Source organism: Callithrix jacchus, chromosome 12 (assembly GCF_049354715.1).
Source record: "Callithrix jacchus isolate 240 chromosome 12, calJac240_pri, whole genome shotgun sequence".
Classification (NCBI taxonomy): domain Eukaryota; kingdom Metazoa; phylum Chordata; class Mammalia; order Primates; family Cebidae; genus Callithrix; species Callithrix jacchus.
Window position 1 is genome coordinate 45,491,951 of NC_133513.1, and position 23,817 is coordinate 45,515,767.

A 23,817-nucleotide genomic window follows, 5' to 3' on the forward strand; every position below is an offset into this window, starting at 1 on the left:
AAGCCATTTCTTTTTAGATTTCTATAGGTGCATCTGACAAATAGACATGACATTGTGTGAATTCACTAAGCAGAGGAAGTCTAAAATACTTGCTATTTAAATTGCCAGCCCCATAGACACCCCAGTTCTATAAAACTCAAAGTTATTTTGGGCTGCTGGGAGTTAGTCTATACAAAACAAATTCTAGCCCCCAAATCTATGACCTGGGAATATGAGCCAGGTCCGGATTCCCTGAAGGCTTTGCTGTGGCCACGTAACTCTCTATGGAAGCCTTGGCATGAAGCTAAAGAAATCAGTGGGAAGTAGAATACCAGGGTCTGTAGAAGATTTAGAGTCATTCTTAGAATGCAGGGGTGAAGTGACATGGAGAAAGCAATATGGCACCCCATAGCACTGCTAACGTGTCCTGGTTCTCAAGGAAGTCCACGGACATGAAGCCATAAAGACTGCAAGTTCTGTGTGTGGACAGCTCCTGTGGCTCACCAGCCAAACTATTATCTGTATGAGGATCCCATCAAGACCAAACCCACACCAGTCATATGAACAGAGATGATATAGTATAAAAAATTGCTAACTAGGTGTAAAGTCATTAACTAGGTAATGGAAAGGGTAAAAAGAGAACCCTAACGTATTACAGAGATAGTCACTACAGGAACAGCTATTTTCTTTTTTTTTAATATATATTTTATTGCATTTTAGGTTTTGAGGTACATGTGAAAACATGCAAGATTGTTGCATAGGTACATACATGGCAATGTGGTTTGCTGCCTTCCTCCCCTTCACCTATATCTGACATTTCTCCCCATGTTATCCCTCTGTAACTCCCCACCCCCCACTGTCCCTCCCCTAGTTCCCTTCTCACAGACCCCAGTGTGTGATGCTCCCCGCCCTGTGTCCATGTGTTCTCATTGTTCAACACCCACCTATGAGTGAGAACATGCGGTGTTTGATTTTCTGTTCTTGTGTCAGTTTGCTGAGAATGATGGTTTCCAGATTCATCCATGTCCCTACAAAGGACACGAACTCATCGTTTTTTGTGGCTGCATAGTATTCCATGGTGTGTGTGTGCCACATTTTCCCTGTGCAGTCTATCATCGATGGGCATTTGGGTTGGTTCCAGGTCTTTGCTATTGTAAATAGTGCTGCAATGAACATTCGTGTACATGTGTCCTTATAGTAGAACGATTTATAGTCCTTTGGATATATACCCAGTAATGGGATTGCTGGGTCAAATGGAATTTCTATTTCTAGATCCTTGAGGAATTGCCATACTGTCTTCCACAATGACTGAACTAATTTACACTCCCACCAACAGTGTAAAAGTGTTCCTATTTCTCCACATTCTCTCCAGCATCTGTTGTCTCCCGATTTTTTAATGATCGCCATTCTAACTGGTGTGAGACGGTATCTCAATGTAGTTTTGATTTGCATTTCTCTAATGACCAGTGATGATGAGCATTTTTTCATAAGGAACAGCTATTTTCACTAGGACCAGAGGAACAAAGGGAAAGAGGTGGGAATTATTAAAACAGAAATGTAGAGAAGTCCTTTGAGATGAAACTCAGACTTTAGAGTAGAGGGGACAGACGGTGCTGGGTCTTCATGACGGTGGAATGGTGTTGGAGGTGTGGGGTGCAATGAGTCTAGCTCCTCTAGGGTGGGAAAAACTGCCGACTGAGTTCAGCTGCCTATAGGGGCAGGGAGCATTTCAGTTTGTGGTGGGAACGAGCAAGCTCTCCTCTCCTGCCCCTCCTCCTGTTCTGCAACCATCTTCCATCGCCCTCTACTGGCAAAGCCCAGCATAACGAAGCAGGGGGCAAAGCAGGAATGTGGGGCTTGTAGAGTCCCAGATCCAACAGAGACAGCTGAGAGACATTGGAACTGAGTCAAATATTCAGTAACTCGCACAAGATCGCTGTAGCAGATATTCAGTGAACAGTGTTTGCCTACATATTCAGAAAGATACTAATTAGCAGAAGCCAGAAAATAGATCTTAGAGGCTCAGAAATATCTAAACACATTGAAGGGATGGGAGAGGGAGCTGTTTATAACCCCCACACACACGATGGAATTTATAACCAGGCAGAAATTAATAAAGGGCATTCAACCTGATTCCCAGAACCCAGCCCATTCTCACTACTGACATCAAAGCAGTGCTGAGAAAATGGAAGAGGGGATGAACCTGCTGCAGGAAATAGCCTGTCATAGCACGCATGTGAATTTCTTCGGGGGTGTGGCAACTAGAGGCTTCAGGTGGTTGCTCCTTCTCAGGGTCCTCTTTTCCCTTCACCTTAAAGATGTTGATCTCAGAGGGGAAGAGGATCAAATGCTTCATCTCAGGAGTATGAGGCTGCTCATTCCCTGGTCCTGAGATTTGTAACAAGAGTCCAAGTCAACTCAGCCAGGTTCCTGGGGACTCCCAAGATGCTAACATGCTCTCAGAGTAAAAGGAGGCCAAGCAGGGTAAAGGGACATGGGCAGGTGAGCAGAAGGAATCTGGAGGAGCTCAGTGAGGGATTGGACTTCTCTGCATGGTGTCCCTCACATTGCTTAGGCAGAAGGTGATAGACTACAACATTAACATAACTATGTCTCCAGCACTGCCCTAACTCCCTGCCCATGCCCACTAAACAGCATTCTAGCCTGGCCTGATGCCATTTCTTACCTCCCTTCCTCCAACGTCACCATCTTTGCTTTTTTGTTGCAGAATGGAGAGGAAGGGCATGGAGAGGGAAGCATGCAGGGGTGAGAGCCCATAGCTATGTACAGGGGGGTTGAGGACCATGTCTTGGGGAGCAGCTGTGGTGAGGGAGGCAATGTGAGGGAGAGTAAAAGGGAAATTCAAAAAGCGTTGGCAGAAACCAGATTTTCCCTTCATGGGCCTATAGAAGTACAAGCAAAGCACGTAAACTGGTTTCAAATTATTTTGGGTTTTATACACTGTGTTCTTTTCACAATTCTGCTTTGAGAATAAACCTGTGGTGGCTCTTTAAAAGTCATAAAAATAATCTCAAAATTCCCCTCAGAGATATAGGGACTGTCAGAGGATCCCTGAATCCTTTTCTACTTCAATTTTCAGCATTTCTTTGCCAGGCCTGTCCTGGGCTTGGCCTTCCTGCAATAGCTCTCTCTCACAGACTTGGCTCCTTCCCCCGCTGTAGGAACGGGTGGTTTCTGGGATCCAGAAATAGCAGAGAGGTTGGCAATATTGAAACACAAAGCCTAGTCCATAATTCAAGTATCAGGCATAGTTAACCTCATCCCCTGTTGTGCCATTATTCATTTATTGCCTTTCAGCTCCATTATCTTGAGATAGTTCAACATCCACACTCTACCCTACATGCTACCATTCCATTCCTTGATCTCTTCAACTCCAGAAATCAGTATCTGAACTCCACAAGCAATCATTCTTCCAGCCCTTATCCATGACCACAGGAGTTTTTGTCCTCAGGACAAAAAGACTCCCAAGTCTTTTGGAGACTTAATTTTCTTCCAGTCCAGCAGCCATCTGCTATCTTCGTTTGCTTCAAAATGCAGCTTAATCTCATCATTGACTCCCTGAATCATTTTCTCCCTTTGGAATCAGAGAGATTGCCTGGTTTTGAATCCTGTCTCTAGCACATTCTACATAGGTGACTTTGGGCACGTTTGACTTAGACCTGAGACTCAGTTTTACCACTTGCTGAATGAATTTATTACTAATGTCAACCTCCTAGAGTTGTGACAAAAATAAAACAAAACAATAGACATAGAGTGTTCGACATTTCTGTCTGGAACGTAGCGTGTATTCAATAACTGCGAGGGCTTACTATTGCTGCCATTTCCCATCTTTGTCCATCAAAACCCCATTCCTGGCCCAGTGTCACAGCAGTACCTTTACCAGAGCCCTGTACCTGGGAAACTGGACACTGCTGAAGAAAACCTTGCAACGCTGCAACTTCATCACTGCCAATTAAACGTGAGTATTCTTACTTGATTCTTGGCTCTTCTGGCCATGCCATGTGTGTGGTTAGCTCCCACATTCATATTCTCTGATTTCCAATCCATATCTTTCTAATATTTCTCAAGCCTGCTTATGCCAGCCCTGTACATAACCAGCATAAAGCTTTGTGTCCTGTTTCATTAAGACAGGGAAGCATAATTTCCCTCGACTTCTAACTCCTATCACCTATAAACTGACCTAGGTCCACACGCGGAACCAGCCCCTTCCCTCCATTTGCCTTCCATCAATTGCCCTTGCTCTATTTTCAGTGGCCCACTCCATCAAGCGTCTATACTCATTCATAAATGGGCATGTTCTTTTCTTCCTTTTCTACTCCAAGAATAATATCCTGACCTTGTGTTCCCTCTAGTAAGATTTTTCTTCTCTTTTCACTAGAACTTCCACAAAGCATGGCCTAACTCAGTCTGCATACCATAACTCTCATTCAACTCCCAACTTCCTACAACCAGACTGCCAAGTCCTTCCAAGGCCAGGCCTTCCCTATCTTTAACTCTCCTCCATACCTGGCACTAACGAACGTTCCTTCTGATTTCAGCATCTCCATTCCCCTCTCTGGCCCTTGCTAAAACGGCCTACCCTCCAGGTTGTCATGGTTACCCTCTGACTAACCCTGCTCTGTCATGTGTATGGAACCTCTTTCTCTAACTGTTCCTTAAAGTTTGGGGTTCCAAATCAAGAATGAACTGCCATTCACAATTGCTACAAAAAGAATAAAATACCTAGGAATACAACTAACAAGGAACATAAAGGACCTCTTCAAGGAAAACTACAAACCACTGCTCAATGAAGTAAGAGAGGACACAAACAGATGGAAAAACATTCCATGTTCATGGTTAGAAAGAATCAATATCCTGAAAATGGCCATACTGACCAAAGTAATTTACAGAATCAATGCTATCCCCATCAAGCCACCAATGACCTTCTTCACAGAACTGGAAAAAAACCACCTTAAACTTTATATGGAACCAAAAGAGAGCCCACATAGCCAAGTCAATTCTAAGCAAAAAAGAACACAGCAGGAGGCATCACACTACCAGACTTCAAACTATACTGCAAGGCTACAGTAATCAAAACACCATGGTACTGGTACCAAAACAGAGATATAGACCAATGCAACAGAACAAAGGCCTTGGAGGCAACACAACATATCTAGAACCATACAATCTTGGATAAACCTGACAAAAACAAGCAATGGGGAAAGGATTCCCTGTTTAATAAATGGTGTTGGGAAAACTGGCTAGCCATGTGCAGAAAACAGAAACTGGACCCCTTCCTGACACCTTACACTAAAATTAACTCCAGATGGATTAAAGACTTATATGTAAGACGTGGCACCATAAAAACCCTAGAAGAAAATCTAGGCAAAACCATTCAGGACATAGAAATAGGCAAGGACTTCATGACCAAAACACCAAAGGCATTGGGAACAAAAGCCAAAATAGACAAATGGGACCTAATCAAACTCCACAGCTTCTGCATGGCAAAAGAAACAGCCAATAGAGTGAATCGGCAACCAACAGAATGGGAAAACATTTTTGCAGTTTACCCATCTGACAAAGGGCTGATATCCAGAATCTACAAAGAATTAAAATGAATTTACAAGAAAAAAACAAGCCCATTCAAAAATGGGCAAAGGGTATGAACAGACACTTTACAAAAGAATACATACATGAGGCCAACAAACATATGAAAAAATGCTCATCATCACTGGTCATTAGAGAAATGCAAATCAAAACTACATTGAGATACCATCTCACACCAGTTAGAATAGCGATCATTAAAAAATCTGGAGACAACAGATGCTGGAGAGGATGTGGAGAAATAGGAACACTTTTACACTGCTGGTGGGAGTGTAAATTAGTTCAACCATTGTGGAAGACAGTGTGGTGATTCCTCATGGACCTAGAAATAGAAATTCCATTTGACCTAGCAATCCCATTACTGGGTATATATCCAAAGGACTATAAATCATTCTACTATAAGGACACATGCACACGAATGTTCATTGCAGCACTGTTTACAATAGCAAAGACCTGGAACCAACCCAAATACCCATTGATGATAGACTGGACTGGGAAAATGTGGCACATATACACTATGGAATATTATGCAGCAATCAAAAACGATGAGTTCATGTCCTTTGTAGGGACACGGATGAACCTGGAGAACATCATTCTCAGCAAACTGACACAAGAAAAGAAAATGAAATACCTCATGTTCTCACTCATAGGCAGGTGTTGAACAATGAGGACACATGGACACAGGGAGGGGAGCACTACACACTGGGGTCTATTGGGGGGAATAGGGGAGGGAGAGTGGGGGGGGGAGTTGGGGAGAGACAGCATGGGGAGAAATGCCAGATATGGGTGAAGGGGAGGAAGGCAGCAAATTACACTGCCACATGTGTACCTATGCAACTATCTTGCACGTTCTGCACATGTACCCCAAAACCTAAAATGCAATTTTAAAAAGTTTGGGGTTCCTAGAGTATTTCTTCTGGCCCACTGTTCTTCTTATGTGCTAGATCCTCTCTGGGAGACTTTATTTTCCTACATGGCTATATATTTCAAAATCTCTAGCTCCAGTTTTAACTTCTCTCCTAAACATCAGATCTTTACTGGTTGTTTGAAATCTTCTTCTGGGTGTCCCCAAAAACCTTAAATGTGTGTTCAGCTCTCATCGTCTCCCCAGACCTCCACTTCTCAGACTCAATAGTCCTTACCCGAACCAGTACAATGCCTTCCACATTGTCCATAAGTAATGAAACTAAGCCATCCCTTCCCTGACAGCCATCCTATCACACCACTTTCTAACTTTTTCTCTTTAAATATTTTCCAGTCCATCTCCTCCTCTCTGGCCTGATTACTGCCATCTCCTCATAGATGTCCACTTCTGATTTTATTCTTTTGAACCCTCCCCTACATATGGTTCCAGAAGGAGCTAACAAACACAAATCTGATCCATTTGTCACCCTGCTTAAAACTTGTGGGTAGACAGGCAGAGACTCAACAAAAAAAGAAAACTTAAGGCCCATGATGAACATAGGTGCAAAAATCTTCAATAAAATACTGGCAAACGAATTGCAACAGCACATCAAAAAGCTTACCCATCATGATCAAGTAGGTTTCAACCTGGGGATGCAAGGCTGGTTCAACAATACACAAGTCTATAAACATAATTCACCATATAAACAGATCCATAGACAAAAACCACAAGATTATCTCTATAAATGCAGAGAAGGCCTTCAACAAAATTCAACAGCCTTTATGCTAAAAACTCTCAATAAACTATGTATTGAAGGAATTATCTCAAAATATTAAAAGCTCTTTGTGATAAACCTACAGCCAATATCATCCTGAATGGGCAAAAACTGGAAACATTCCCTTTGAAATCTGGCACTAGATAAGGATGCCCTCTTTCACCACCCCTATTCAATATAGTATTGGAAGTTCTAGACAGAGCAATTAGGCAAGAAAAAAAGGGTATTCAGTTAGGAAAGGATGAAGTCAAATTGTCTCTATTTGCAGATGACATGACTGTATATTTAGAAGACCCTATCATCTCAGCCCAAAATCTCCTGAAACTGATAAGCAACTTCAGCAAAGTCTAAGGATACAAAATCAATGTGCAGAAATCACAAGCACTCCTACACATGAATAACAGACTTAAAGAGAGCCAAATCAAGAATGAACTGTCATTCACAATTGCTACAAAGAGAACAAAATATCAAGGAATACAACTAACAAAGATGTAAAGGACCTCTCCAAGGAGAACTACAAACCACTGCTCAACAAAATAAGAGAAGACACAAACAGATGGGAAAACATTCCATACTCATTGTTAAGAAGAATCAATATTGTGAAAATGGCCATACTGCCCAAAGTAATTTATAAATTCAATGCTATCCCCATTAAGCTACCAATGACCCTCTTCACAGAACTGGAAAAAAAAAACACCTTAAACTTTATATGGAACCAAAAGAGAGCCCACATAGCCAAGACAATCCTAAGAAAAAAGAATGAAGCTGGAGGCATCATGCTACCTGACTTCAAACTATACTACCAGGTTACAGTAATCAAAACAGCATGGTACTGATACCAAAATAGAGATATAGACCAACGGAACAGAACAGAGGCCTTGGAGGCAATGCCACACATCTACAACCATCTGATCTTTGACAAAAACAAGCAGTGGGGAAAGAAATCCCTGTTTAATAAATGATGTTGGGAAAACTGGCTAGCCATGTGCAGAAAGCAGAAACTGGACCCCCTCCTGATACCTTACAATAAAATTAACTCCAGATGAATTAAAGACTTAAACATAAGATCTAACACCATAAAAGCCCTAGAAGAAAACCTAGGCAAAACCATTCAGGACATAGGCATAGGCAAGGATTTCATGACTAAAACACCACAGGCAGTGGCAACAAAAGCCAAAATAAACAATGGGACCTAATTAAACTCTATAACTTCTGCACAGCAAAAGAAACAATTATCAGAGTGAGCCAGTAACCAACAGAATGGGAAAACATTTTTGCACTCTACCTCTCTGACAAAGGACTCATATCCAAAATCTACAAAGAACTAAAACGGATTTATAAGAAAAAAAGTGAACAAACCTATTCAAAAGTGGGTGAAGGGTATGAACAGACACTTTTCAAAAGAAGACATACATGAGGCCAACAAACATATGAAAACATGCTCATCATCATTGGTCATTAGAGAAATGCAAATCAAAACCACATTGAGATACCATCTCACCCCAGTTAGAATGGCAATCATTAAAAAATCAGGAGACAACAGATGCTGGAGAGGATGTGGAGAAATAGAAACACTTTTACACTGTTGGTGGGAGTGTAAATTAGTTCAACCATTGTGGAAGACAGTGTGGTGCTTCCTCAAGGACCTAGAAATAGAAATTCCATTTGACCCAGCAATCCCATTACTGGGTATATACCCAAAGGATTATAAATCATTGTATTATAAAGACACATACACATGTATGTTCATTGTGGCACTGTTTACGATAGCAAAGACCTGGAACCAACCCAAATGCCCATTGATGATAGACTGGGCATGGAAAATGTGGCACATATACATCATGGAATACTATGAAGCCATAAAAATGATGAGTTTGTGTCCTTTGTAAGGACATGGATGAATCTAGAAATCATTATTCTCAGCAAACTGACACAAGAACGGAAAATCAAACACCGCATATTCTCACTCATAGGCAGGTGTTGAACAAAGAACACATGGACACAGGTAGAGGAGCATCACACACTGGGGTCTGTTGTGGAGGCGGGCAGAGGTGGGACATCAGAGGAGTGGGGAAGTCAGGAAGAGATAACATGGGGAGAAATGCCAGAAATAGGTGACAGGGTGATGGAGGCAGCAAACTACATTGCCTTGTATGTACCTATGCAACAATCCTGCATGATCTGTATATGTGCCCCAGAACCTAATGTACAATAAAAAAAAAAAAAGGAGAAAAAACTTGTGGGCAGAGTTCCATTTTCAAGCACTTTATGACAGCCTCAAAGGACCCATGTCTTCCAGATTTCAGGAAACTCTCAGATCTTCCCCTTTCCACTCCCCACCTTGTATATTATGCCCCACCTAGACCAAAATGTATGTAGTTCCCCAGGCACTGTGCATTGTACTGACATCGACGCATCCTCTGAGCCCTAGCAGATGGAGTACATCTCCTTATCTGTTCCCTTGGTAACCCTCTCATACTGACATCTGAGCTTTCACCACACATTGCATTTGGGCAATTCTTTGATTTCTGCTCTCCCAGAAGCATGTGAGGTCCTTGATAGCAGAGCCATGTCTTAGCCCTCTCTGTATGCCTGGCACCTTCCCAGCTCCTGGCCTATGCTGGATCTTGAGTAAATGATGGCTGAACTGAACTGAACTGACTGTCTAAGTTGGTCACTCTGGCACTCATTCTCAGAACTCTCCATCTCTGGCCTACATCAAAACTTACTACAACTGCCTCTTCAAAGGCAGGATCATTCCTTCCAGATGAAAGTCCTCGATTCCACTGTTACAAGCTCTTTTCCTAACTCTCGTTACATGAGTTTCCACTTCGCTCATATGGTCCCAGAAGTGGAAGTTATTTTCTGGTTTCAAATAAAATAAAGTAATATGACACCCCCAAAGTCATTCAAAATGACCTTTTTGCAGTGGAAAGGACACTCAATGAGGCGTCAGCAGGTGTAAGTTGCAGCTGCTGCTCTGCTGCTGCTATTTCTTCTGCTGGAGAGCAATACACTGTCTCTTTCCAGCTTCCTTCTCCTCCTTTACATAATGCCTAGGTGGGGAAAGCTGAGGCTGGGGTCCTGTTGCCTTATGCATCAAAGACTTTCTTTATTTACAGTTTACCTGGCATCTTTACAAACATGATAGTGAGATGACTTGGTTGGTGGGAGTGCCCAGAAAGAGACCCAGAAGCTGGTAAGTGGAGGGGTGGGGATGAGAAGAGGAAGAAAAATCTAGCTCTGAGCATCTCATCTAAGGATAAACCCAAGACAAGGGGACCCTGAAGGAAAATATTGGCCTGAGATTCAGACTCCAACCTGGTTGCCTGGGTGCTCTTAACTCTTGGGTCCTTCGCAGTGCAGACTTATGCTGGAATTTGCTCACATACCTCACTTCCTCTTAGCCAGTTCTTTTCAAATAGACACTTTCCTATAAAGCTTTCACTTTGGTCTGCTCTGTTACAGATGGCCCTAAAGCTGGAATAGCCACAGCAATGAAAAGTTGTGCCCTGCCCCAAATCCTACACGGCGCCTCATCTCTCCTCCGGGAGCCTGGGCACTTTCAGCCCTCCCCACACTGGCTGCCCTGTGCTCTCCCTGACTCAGTAAATCTCAGCGAAAGATGAGAGCCTGCCTGATGCTGTACTCCCCACCTCCTCAGAGGAGCCTCAGAAAAGAAGTGGAGCTTGCTTGTGTTAAAAACAGCCAGCGACCAGTCGATGCTGCATAGCAGGAGAGGAGAGGAGCTGACTTTCAGTAACTCAGCAACCACTCGCTTGCCAAGAACAGAGTGCATGGTCTACTCTACGGGGAGTGTGAAATGAATTCTTTCACACTGTTCCTTATTGGAACATTCCCCATCAACAGCAATCACTCATCCTCCCAGAGAACCAGGCTCAGAGAAACAACAAAGGATGGAAAAACAGCAGGATTACGCACAAAGGCACCGATACACACATATACACATCCAAACTCATGCATGAACGCCCAGGTGAGCACACACTTAGCACACACAAATCCTCCGTATCCATTTGCAGAGACATGTAGATATGCATAATCATAAAGCCAGCTTTCATCCATTTGGTCCTGCACAGACTCAGACACATGAATGTTCAGTTCCAGACTCAGATATCCATGGACACATCACACCCAGGCACATGGGAGCCCAGAGAAACGTGCAGACTCTTATAGAATTCCTTTTGAAGTGTAGCGATCTGCATAGCCCCCTCAAACTGGGTGGGCAGTCAGGTGTCAAGTCAGCAGAAAGGCTTTAGGAGAGTGACCTGTAGTCGAAGGATTAACTCTGTGGACTTTAGGAGGGTGGACTGATGGGGAGAAATTGGCTCTGGAGTTGCTTAGTCAACAGGGCTGCTAGTGCACTAGAAATGAAGAAAATTTGAGCTGGGGCTGCAAAGAGATGGATTCGATTCCAGAATATTTTTAGGTCAAACTGAATAAACTTCGTGACTAATACCATCTAGCTAGAAAAGGAGAAGAGGAGGAATGCCTCCTGGTATATCCCGTGGCTTGGCTTCACTCACCGTGATGGGTAATACTGGAGGAGGGAGGATCGCCAGAATGACCTGCTTTGGTTCTGTGAGTTATAAACTGAAAGTATCCTGAGTACCAGTTCCTACAGCTGAGCCCCACTGGGCTTTCAGAGCCTCAACCCAGGCATTTTTGTCTGCCAGGGGAAGATGAGTACACAGGGGCCAGATAATGAGGCGAGCAAGGAGTCTGTCTGGAGACCAGAAGAGAGATGAAACTTCACTTAGGCAGGACCTGGGGCTTTCCTGCCTACAATGCTTCTGATTGGTCAGTGTCCTCCAGCTCTTCCAACCATTTGGGCCTCCATTAATTGTTATAATCTGATAGCCCAATCCTAAACTTCCCATAGACCCAGCCCTCTCTGGAACCAAAAAGACACTTTTGCAGGCTAATGTCACCCTGTTCCTCGGCTCTTCTTCTGAGTTTCTCTGCTATGGGCAAGAATTGAGTGTGTACCACAGGGTTTTGTTTCCACAACCTCTTTAGACTTAAAAATGTGAACAGTTTTCATAATAAAAGGGCACTTGAGGTAGGCCTTATAAATACCTCTGTGCCACCTGGCACTATTGACGGCCCAAGCAAACACTGGGGAGCATTCTCTGGAGAAAGTATCCCACCTTCAGGCTGAGCTGTGATGGTCAAGGTCAAGGGACAGCCTTGCAAAGGCAACAGCTAAGCCAGCTGTATCTCCTTTATTAAATCTTTCCTGGGGAGGATGAGAGAGAAATTCTCTCAAAGGCCCAATTCATGGGAGCTGGTATGACTTTAACAGAAACCAGGTCCTAACAGAGGAAACACTGGAGAGATTCTGAAGGTTTAAGATGCCTACAGCTCTTCCCAGGAGAATCAGTTTCTGTTCTGCATTTTCACTCCCACCTCCCCACTTCCAGGTGCCCTTAGCTGAGAGTGCACATGGGGATTACAGAGACTAGGGTCTCTGAGATGTCCACCCTACAGAGGACAGCCACTTACCAGCTCTGCCTCCAGCCACCAGCATACCAAGCAAGTTCACCCAGACAGCCAAGGGGAGGGGAAGAAGGAGAGCAGGTCAGCAGATAAAGCTCTGGGAATTACAGGGTCCTCTTTTCTCTCGTTCCTTCTTTATTCAACAGACCCTTACTAATTGACAACAGTGCAATGTATGAGAGAGAGACAGAGACACGCCAGGAGAGATTCACCATCTACTCGTTCAGACAGACTCATAAACTGATATTTTATGAGGTGTGTGATTGTGCTGATAGCACTGTATACAAGGAGCTTTGGAATTGCTGGGGAAATGGTTACCCCTTCTGTATTTGTGTGTGATGGTGTGATGGGGAAGAAGAAAGTTATTTAGGAGTCTCATGAACCAGCTACATAAACTAGGCAGGGGAGACATGTTGAAGAGCAGGGGTTGAGTGGTAAATGCTGAAGGGTCCAAGCATCTGTAGCTTTGGGCGACTTACAGCCAACTGCAGGACTGCAGCCCAGACCCACCCCACTTCTGAAAGCTGTCCCCAGCTCCATCCAGGCAGTTTGCATGGAAGCTGCCATGGTCTTTCTCGATTCCTGCCTAGATCTGGTGAGACCAATGAATCACTTTCCGGAGAGTTTGGGTCTTAGGGTGGACAGAATTTATTCACCTTCTGTAGCTGAAGCTAAAAAAATACTCAGGAGCCGTTGATGTCCATTTTCCTCCATATGGGGAAGAATGACCTGCAAGAGAGAGAAGCCAAGAGTCAAACCCAAGAAAAGAGCAGGAATGAGAGGTGGAGGAGCCCTCACCTGACCCACTGAGACTTTGCCATTTTAGGAGATGCCACAGGATCCTTCCAATAAAGTCACATCTTGAATAAAGCAAGGTCCAGGTGCACTTGCAACCAACAAAGAGGACTTGAGTAGAGAGGTGCATGGGGGAGGGGAAGCTGATAGGAGGCTGCGGACAAGAGTGTGAGGGTTCCTCGGTGCTACCTGGAGTGTTGGCGTGAACCTCCGAAAGCAGGCCGTGAGTGTTTCTGAGCCACACACAGAGGTGAGTGGCCTTATTTAATCTTGACTGAAGCTGGTGAGACTAGAAAAGGGGACCATGTAGGAAGCAGAACTTCAGGCAATTTCCTTGGGGTAAAGAGAAGAGGGAAGGTTCTAAAGATGTTTCCAAGGCAGAAATCATAGTATCAGGCAGAGGGTGAAGGATTCATGAGGAAGGAGATTCTGAAGCAATATCACAAAAGCCAAGGAATGAGATAAGTCTAAGGGAAAAACAATTTGTACTTGACAATAACTCCTGCAAAAGGGGCCAACAGATAGAACAAGGTGATAATTGGAAAGTGGTGATGGGGTGTGGCAATTCAGAAGCTCGTGACCAGAGGACAATGGATTCTACAGGAAAAGGGAGGAAATAAATTAGGAAAGTGATTACTGATTCTTCTGAAGTCCGCCAGAAATAACCGCCAGCAGTATTTCCGTCACATCACTCTGGTGTCCAATATTGTTATGATAATTCAACTTGGTGGAAGTAAAACTATCCTATTTTTGACAACCGTTTTATGACTCCTATTTTTTAAATAAGTTAAATATTTTATTTTATCAAAGAAAAATGTGCCTTTTTTCTCTTCAGTCGCAAAATCTTACAATAACTCTTTCTTCAATGTATATATTTATTATGTTTTTATTTTTTAATAGTTAATGCATACACACAACTTTTAAAGAAAAATCCAGAGTACAGAAGGCTATGAAGTAAAAAGTGAACCCCTTTCTCTCTCCTGTTCTCTCCTTAAAAACACTTCCAGTTTCTTGCCCATATTTCCAAGGGTAGTCCATGCAAACACAGTCATAGGGTATACATATTCCTTTTTCTCACGGAGGTTAATGTCTATCCATGCTGTGCCATTTCTTGCTTTTTTCATTTAATATGGCTCTGAGAGTGTTACACCTTTGTGCATATAGATCTACTTCTCATTATAAAATGACTGTGTGGTATTTCTGTGAATTGATTTACCATATTTTATTTTATTTAGCCCCTGTAGATGAGCTTTTAGGTTGTTTCCACTATTTTGCTAATATAATGAGAACACATGGACACAAGGAAGGGAGTACCACACACTGGGATAGGGGAGGGACAGCGGAGAGGGGAGCTGGGGAGGGATAGCCTGGGGAGAAATGCCAAATGTGGGTGAAGGGGAGGAAGGCAGCAAAACACACTGCCATGTGTGTACCTATGAAACTATCTTGCATGTTCTGCACATGTACCCCAAACCTAAAATGCAATAATAAAAAAAATTTTTTAATTTAAAAAAAGAAATGAAATTTGAAAGAAATATATATATATACAATTAGAGCTGTGGCAAATTCTCTTAGGCTGTTCTTTGGATACATCTATAAAATAAATTCCTATAATCAAAACTGCTAGAGTAAAGAGAATATGCATTTCTAAATTTTACTAGGAATGCTCAAACTACCCTTCCAAGTTCCCACCAACAATGGGCAGAAGTGACAGTTCCACTACACCCTCACCCAGCACAGTGTATAACGACATCTGTGGTCCTTGGCAATCAACAGTACAGTCTGCAAGGTAAGAATGAACCTTAGAGCTGGACTAACCCAGGAATGCCTGGGACAGTGACCTCAGAGTCCTCTTTGCTCAGAAAGTACAAAGGTAAGTAAAAGTGGAACACTGCATCTGCCTCATCTACAATGCTCCTGGCCTAGGGAAACTGTGAGATGGCACACAGTTTGGCCCACCATAACCACAAAGGCATAAAAGAATGTCAGTGCGATGCATGCACCTGGGTGCTTGCCCACAACATCCACACATGCCCTGTGTGAGTGAGAGGGCCAAAGAAGTTACCTACATGGAAAGTTGCTCGGTCTCCCGAGGAGATGAAGGTGCTGTGCAGTTTTACCTGTCCCTCCATCCTTTCAAGAAACTAAGTGGCCCTAATATTAGTTTAAAGCCTTTTGTATATCATGAATCTGGGTCTGTGTAGCTGCACCATTCATTGGTTTACATTTACATTTATATTAAGTGAAGTTGAGCATTTTTCTTCAAATTAAAAGACCATTTTTTCCATTTTTATGAATTATTGTGTTCTCTGCCTCCTAGAAAGGTAATATTATGTTCTCTGCCTACTAGAAAGGTGATATTTTTTATTATTGATTTTTAAATACTCTATATATTATAGAATGTGTCCTTTATCATATGTGTTGCAAATACATTTCTAGGTTTTTAATTGTCTTCTAATTATGTGTATAATATTTTTTCCACAAAGAACCATTTTATTTTTATTTCTTTTTTTTTTATTTTATTTAGGTAGAGAAAAGAGAAGGAAAGGAGAATAGGAGAAAGTCTTCCACAAGGAGTGTGGAAGGGGATTCCAGAGGGGAAATCCTGGAGGGAGCTTCCACCATGTGGGAGGGGATTCCAGAAAGCTGGAAAATCCCCCATTTTCTTTTTATGGAGTGATATTTATCCATTTTTTTTCTCTTAAGAATTCTGGAGTTTGTGAAGTCCTCTCAAACTTCTTTTCAATTTTGAGGTAAAAAATGTTAACTTTCATGTTTCCTTCTTTTTCTTTTATTTTTTTATTTTTTAAGTTTTAGTATTCAATATATCTGGAATTTTTATTTTCACGTAAAGACTGAGATAGAGACCCAATTTTATTTTTTCCAGATTATTACCTAAGTCAGTGTCTTGATAATAAAGGCTTTCATACAATATTACAAGGCACTGCTATAAACTCTTTTTCAAACTTAGCAGTATTAGCTCTCAAAATACTTTAAATTTCTCTCAGCAATATAGAACAGATTTTGCCAATGGAAAGTTTGAGACATCTGATGCTCTATTCCACCACTTCATTTACCATTCCTAAAAATACACAGTATGAAAAGATTGGTAAAATTTCAATAAAAATTGAAAATGTAATTTAGGCAAACATCTACCTGATGTGCAAAAGATTATCAACTAGCCAAAGAATATAAAGGTTTTTGTTCACTGATTTCCACTGGATACTGTTCCCTTAAAAAGAAGAGGTGTTGGTGGCTCAAGCCTATAATCTCAGCCCTTTGGCAGGCCAAGGTGCGTGGATCACGAGGTCAAGAGATCGAGACCATCCTGGTCAACATGGTGAAACCCCGTCTCTACTAAAAAATACAAAAATTAGCTGGGCATGGTGGCGCACGCCTGTAGTCCCAGTTACTTGGGAGGCTGAGGCAGGAGAATTGCTTGAACCCAGGAGGCAGAGATTGCAGTGAGCTGAGATCACGCCATTGCACTCCAGCCTGGGTAACAAGAGCAAAACTCTGTCTCAAGAAAAAAAAAAAGAGGGGGTTGCTGACCAGTAGAGAAGCTACAACCAGAAGAAAAGGAAGCTACTCATGAGAGCTGCAAGGAATGAATGAACAGGCTTTCTCTCCAGGTGGGCAGCTTTTTCTTTTCCAGAGAGTTCTGTACCACTGAGTTCAACAACACTAATAAACCCAGCTACATAAACCAAAGCTATCAGTGGGTTCAGTGTTAAAATCTCTGCCTGTGATAAAGAGGTCAGCAGCAGGCACAGGCTAGGCTTTGAAGAACACAATGGGTAGTACACAGATCGGCATGGAGCTAAGGACATAGTGGGGAAAGGTGAGTGTGAAATCTTCATTTCTGTTTTTGGACACAAAGCCACCATCTCACTCATATTATCCATGGTAAAAAAAATTACTCTTTTCAGCAAATAACAAAGAAGTGGAACCAAAAACTCTTTTTAGTTCAATAGATTTGCACTAAAAAAAAAACTTTACAAACCCCAGAAAAAGTGGTTGAGGCTGTGTATGTCAATCATCCTATAGCTTAAGATCTGAGATGATCATTCTAACAGTAGCAAAATAAATGTTAAATAGTCAAGCAAAATGATCCATCAACTAATAAGAAAATGCCAGACCTGGATAGGCCTTTCACCTTCAAAATAAACCAGGAAAACATCAGAGTTTTTACAAAAACACATGGTATTGGCCAGGGATCTTGGTTCCATTGAATGCAAAACAATTGTGATTACGTTAAGCAAAAACTTGGACCTTAGACTTAATAGGTGGCTAGGGGATAAGGGTCGAAAAGGCACAGACACCAACCAATTTAAGATCTAAAGAGTAGGATGCGGAATGCATCAGGCAGGCTCTTACTTAAATGCTAGACAAACTGCCTCTGACTGATTTAAGTGAAAATAAATTTACCGACAGCATCTTTGGGAACTCCAGAATTGACTGAGAAGACTGGAGAAGAAGGCTCAAAAAAATGGTCAGAAGAGGTACTGCTAGAAACACGTGAACTTGGCCCAGCATACTGGCCCATGCCTATAATCCCAGTACTTTGGGAGGCTAAGGTGGACAGGTTTCTTGAGCTCAGGAATTTGAGACCAGCCTGGGCAAAGTGACAAAAATTTTTGTCTACCAAAAATTAGTTGAGCGTGGTGGTGCACACCTCCAGGCCCAACTACTCAGCAGGCTGAGTTGGGAGGATCACTTGAGCCCAGGAACCAAAGGTTGCAATGAGTCAAGATTGCACCACTGCACCACTCCAGCCTGGGCAACAGAGCCAGAATCTTTCTTTAAAAAAAAAGAAAAAAAAAACGTGAACTCTTCCCGCAAGATGAGTCTGGGATAGCACATGTGCTTCAGAGGTTGAACACCGTGTGGTGAAGCATTGCCCCAGACTCAGGTGAGAACAATTCAGATGCTGCCCCAGCACCATCACTTCTGCCCTTGGAACTAGGCCATGTTATTACCACTGCAGACAGCCAGAATATTCTCTGCTGGCCTATGTCTTGGCATTTCTATGTTTAGATTGAAAATGCTAGGTAAGTCCATCTCATTGGCCAGCCAGCCACTGGTTTGTGCAGGACCTAAAATTTCATATCTGGCTTTTCAGTTTCCATAGGGTGAAGATAATTTAGTGACCGAAGAAGACCACACAATGAGCAGTGAAATTAATGACGAATGACCACCCCCAGTCCACAACCTACCATGAATGTTCTCGGCAGGACATACTTGCCACCCCTGCTAAACACAAACACTGCCAGCACAGCAGGCCACTGCTACTGTTGCTGCCTCTGAAAATGAACTGTATACCTCCATTTAAGATCCCAGGAAGGGAGAGGACTCAAGATGGCGTTGTGAGAACAACCCAGGAGTGGAGCTCTTCTCGTTGAATCCGCAAACGGTGAGTCAGAGCAGCATTTCCAGACTGATCTTTGTTGCCCACAGAACGGGGAAACTCCCAAGTATAAAAAAGACACGGGACGCCAGGCAGTAGGTCTGCCTGGCGAAGCCGGCAGCTGGGGCGGCGGCGGCCGGCCCTACCCAGCAATCCCCACAGGGCGCGCTTGTCTGGGTGCCCTGTTGAACCGGCAACCTGAGACTTGAGAGGGCTGGACTTGAGACTGAACGAGACTTGCACAGTAGCCCAGCCCAGGGGATTGCAGGGATTGGGATACCCAGTGGGACGAACAAAACCACGATTTCAAACTATCCCGAGCAGACGGTCCGAGACGCTCTGTGGGGGAGGGGCGTCCACCACTACCGAGGCAACCCGCCCCAACTGAGATACACGCCCACTGCTGACGCAGCCAGCCATTGCCGAGGCAACCCGCCCCAACTGAGATACACGCCCACTGCTGAGGCAGCCAGTCGTTGCCGAGGCAACCCGTCCCTACTGAGATACACGCACATTGCTGACGCAGCCAGCCGTTGCCGAGGCAACCCGTCCCTACTGAGATACACACCCACTGCTGACGCAGCCTGCCGTTGCTGAGGCAACACGCTACAACAAAGAGACTCCACCGCAGGGCGTGGCGGAGACCACAGCAGAGCCGCAGGAATAGCGCGAATCACACAACAGCAGGGCGGAGCCTCGGCAGCCAAACAGTGGCTAGTCTGCCTTCTAGCTGGGCAGGACACCAGATCGGACATCCAAAAATAAAGCCCAAACCCCTCAACACAGAGCATTTGAGAAAAAAAAAAAGGGGGGGGGTTTTAACGAGCTCTGTTGCAGCAGAATAAAACATAGCAGCCTAACAGCCCTGAATGAACAACAGAGTGCACAGCTCAGCAATTAAACCCCTATAAAGTACAAACTGTCTCCTCAAGCAGCTCCCTGACCCCTCTATATCCAAAAGACTGACATTAGGCAGGCATCATCCTGGGACAAAGAGAGCAGAAAAAGAAACTGGTAGCATCCCTCGCTGTGCCACAGCTACTAGAGGTGCACCCCAGACAAGCAGGGTCTGGAGCAGACCTCAGCAGTCGTACAGCGAAGGGGCTAGACTGGTAGAAGGAAAACCAAGCAACAGAAATACTTCATCATCAACATTCTGGGTGTCCACTCAGAGACCCAAACGAAAAGTCAGCAACTACGCAGACGACCAGCGGACAAATCCACAAAGATGGGAAGAAACCAGCGCAAAAAGGAGGAAAACACCCGAAACCAGAACACCTCGCCTCCTAGAAAGGACCAAAACTCCTCACCAGCAAGGGAACAAAGCTGGACGGAGAATGACTGTGACGAAATGACGGAATTAGACTTCAGAAGATGGATAATGAGAAACTTTTGTGAGCTAAAAGATCATGTATTAAATCAATGCAAAGAAACTAAGAACCTTGAAAAAAGATTTGAAAAAAGATTCGAGGAAATGATAACAAGAATGGATACCTTAGAGAGGAATATGAATGAATTAAAGGAGCTGAAAAACACAATACGAGAACTTCGCGAAGCAAACACAAGTTTCAATAGCCGAATTGACCAAGCAGAAGAAAGAATATCTGAAGTCGAAGACCAACTCAATGAAATAAAACGAGAAACCAAGATCAGAGAAAAAAGCACAAAAAGGAATGAACAAAGTCTCCAAGAAATGTGGGACTATGTGAAAAGACCTAACCTACGTTTGATAGGTGTACCAGAAGGGAACGAAGAGAATGAATCCAAGCTGGAAAATACTCTTCAGGACATCATCCAGGAAAATTTCCCCCACCTAGCAAGACAAGCCAACACTCAATTGCAGGAAATACAGAGAACACCACAAAGATATTCCGCAAGAAGAGCAACCCCAAGGCACATAATCGTCAGATTCAACAGGGTTGAAATAAAGGAAAGAATACTAAGGGCAGCCAGAGAGAAAGGTTGGGTCACCCACAAAGGGAAGCCCATCAGACTCACAGCAGATCTCTCGGCAGAAACACTACAAGCCAGAAGAGAGTGGGGGCCAATATTCAACATTCTTAAAGAAAAGAACTTTCAACCCAGAATTTCATATCCAGCCAAACTGAGCTTCAGAAGTGAAGGAAGAATAAAATCCTTTGTGAACAAGCAAGTACTCAGAGATTTTGTCACCACCAGGCCTGCTTTACAAGAGCTCCTAAAAGAGGCACTACACATAGAAAGGATCAATCAGTACCAGCCATTCCAAAATCACACTGAATGCTAAAGAGCTTCAACATAATGAAGAATCTACAACAACTAACAGGCAAAACAGCCACTTAACATCAAAATGGCAGTATCAAATTCACACATAACAATATTAACCCTAAATGTAAATGGACTAAATGCACCAATCAAAAGACACAGACTGGCAAATTGGATAAAAATCCAAAACCCATCAGTGTGCTGTATCCAGGAAACCCATCTCACATGCAAGGATACACAAAGGCTCAAAATAAAGGGATGGAGGAAGATTTACCAAGCTAATGGAAAGCAAAAAAAAGCAGGAGTTGCAATTCTCATCTCTGATAAAATAGACTTTAAAGCAACAAAGATCAAAAGAGACAAAGAAGGCCATTATATAATGGTAAAAGGATCGATACAACAAGAAGAGCTAACGATCCTAAACATATATGGACCCAACACATAAGCACCCAGATACATAAGGCAAGTTCTTAATGACTTACAAAAGGACTTAGACTCCCACACAATAATAGTGGGAGACTTTAACACTCCACTGTCAATACTAGACAAATCAACCAGACAGAAAATCAACAAGGATATCCAGGGCTTGAACTCAGACCTGGAGCAAGCAAACCTGGTGGACATTTACAGAACTCTCCACCCCAAATCCACAGAATACACATTCTTCTCAGCACCACATCACACCTACTCTAAAATTGACCACATAATTGGAAGTAAAGCACTGCTCAACAAATGCAAAACATCTGAAATCATAACAAACAGCCTCTCAGACCATAGTGCAATCAAGTTAGAACTCAGAATTCAGAAACCGACCCAGAACCGCACAGCTTCATGGAAACTGTACAACTGGCTCTTGAATGTTGACTGGGTAAACAACGAAATGAAGGCAGAAATAAAGAAGTTCTTCGAAACCAATGAGAATGAAGACGAAACGTGCCAGAACCTCTGGGACACATTTAAAGCAGTCTCTAGAGGAAAATATATAGCAATAAGTGCCCATATGAGGAGAATGGAGAGATCCAAAATTGACACCCTATCGTCAAAATTGAAAGAGCTAGAGGAGCAAGATCAAAAAAACTCAAAACCTAGCAGAAGACAAGAAATAACTAAGATCAGAGCAGAACTGAAGGAGATAGAGACACGAAAAACCCTTCAAAAAATCAATAAATCCAAGAGCTGGTTTTTTGAAAAGATCAACAAAATAGACAGACCACTAGCCAGACTGATAAAAAGAAAAGAGAGAACAACCAAATAGATGCAATAAAAAATGATAAAGGGGAAATCACCACAGATTCCACAGAAATTCAAACCATCATCAGAGAATATTACAAACAACTATATGCGCATAAACTAGTAAACCTGGAAGAAATGGATAAATTCCTGGACTCCTGTGTCCTCCCAAGCCTAAACCAGGAGGAAGCTGAAACTATGAATAGACCAATAACAAGGTCTGAAGTCGAGGCAGAAATTAAGAGCCTACCTCACAAAAAAAGCCCAGGTCCAGACGGGTTCACAGCCGAATTCTACCAGACACACAAAGAGGAGCTGGTACCATTCCTTCTAAAACTATTTCAAACAATCCAAAAAGAGGGAATCCTTCCCAAATCATTTTATGAGACCAACATCATCCTGATACCAAAACCTGGCAGAGACCCAACGAGAAAAGAAAACTTCAGGCCAATATCCATGATGAACATAGATGCAAAAATCTTCAATAAAATATTGGCAAGCCGTTTGCAACAGCAAATCAAAAAACTTATTCATCATGATCAAGTAGGATTCATCCCGGGGATGCAAGGCTGGTTCAACATACGCAAGTCTATAAACGTAATTCACCACATAAACAGAACCAAAAACAAAAACCACATGATTATCTCAATTGACGCAGAGAAGGCATTTGACAAAATTCAACAGCCCTTTATGCTAAAAACCCTCAATAAACTCGGTATCGATGGAACGTATCTCAAAGTAATAAAAGCTATTTATGACAAACCAACAGCCAATATCATACTGAATGGGCAAAAACTGGAAGCATTCCCTTTGAAATCTGGCACTAGACAAGGATGCCCTCTCTCACCATTCCTATTCAATATAGTACTGAAAGTTCTAGCCAGAGCAATCAGGCAAGAAAAAGAAATAAAGGGTATTCAAATAGGAAAGGTGGAAGCCAAATTGTCTCTATTTGCAGACGACATGATAGTATACCTAGAAGACCCCATTGCCTCAGCCCAAAAACTCCTGAAACTGATAAACAACTTCAGCAAAGTCTCAGGATATAAAATCAATGTGCAAAAATCACAAGCATTCGTCTACACCAATAACAGACTTAAAGAAAGCCAAATCAAGAGCGAACTGCCATTCGCAATTGCTACAAAAAGAATAAAATACCTTGGAATACAACTCACAAGGAACGTAAGGGACCTCTTCAAGGAGAACTACAAACCACTGCTCAACGAAATCAGAGAGGACACAAACAGATGGAGAAACATTCCATGTTCATGGTTAGGAAGAATTAATATCGTGAAAATGGCTATACTGCCCAAAGTAATTTACAGAATCAACGCTATCCCCATCAAGCTACCACTGACTTTC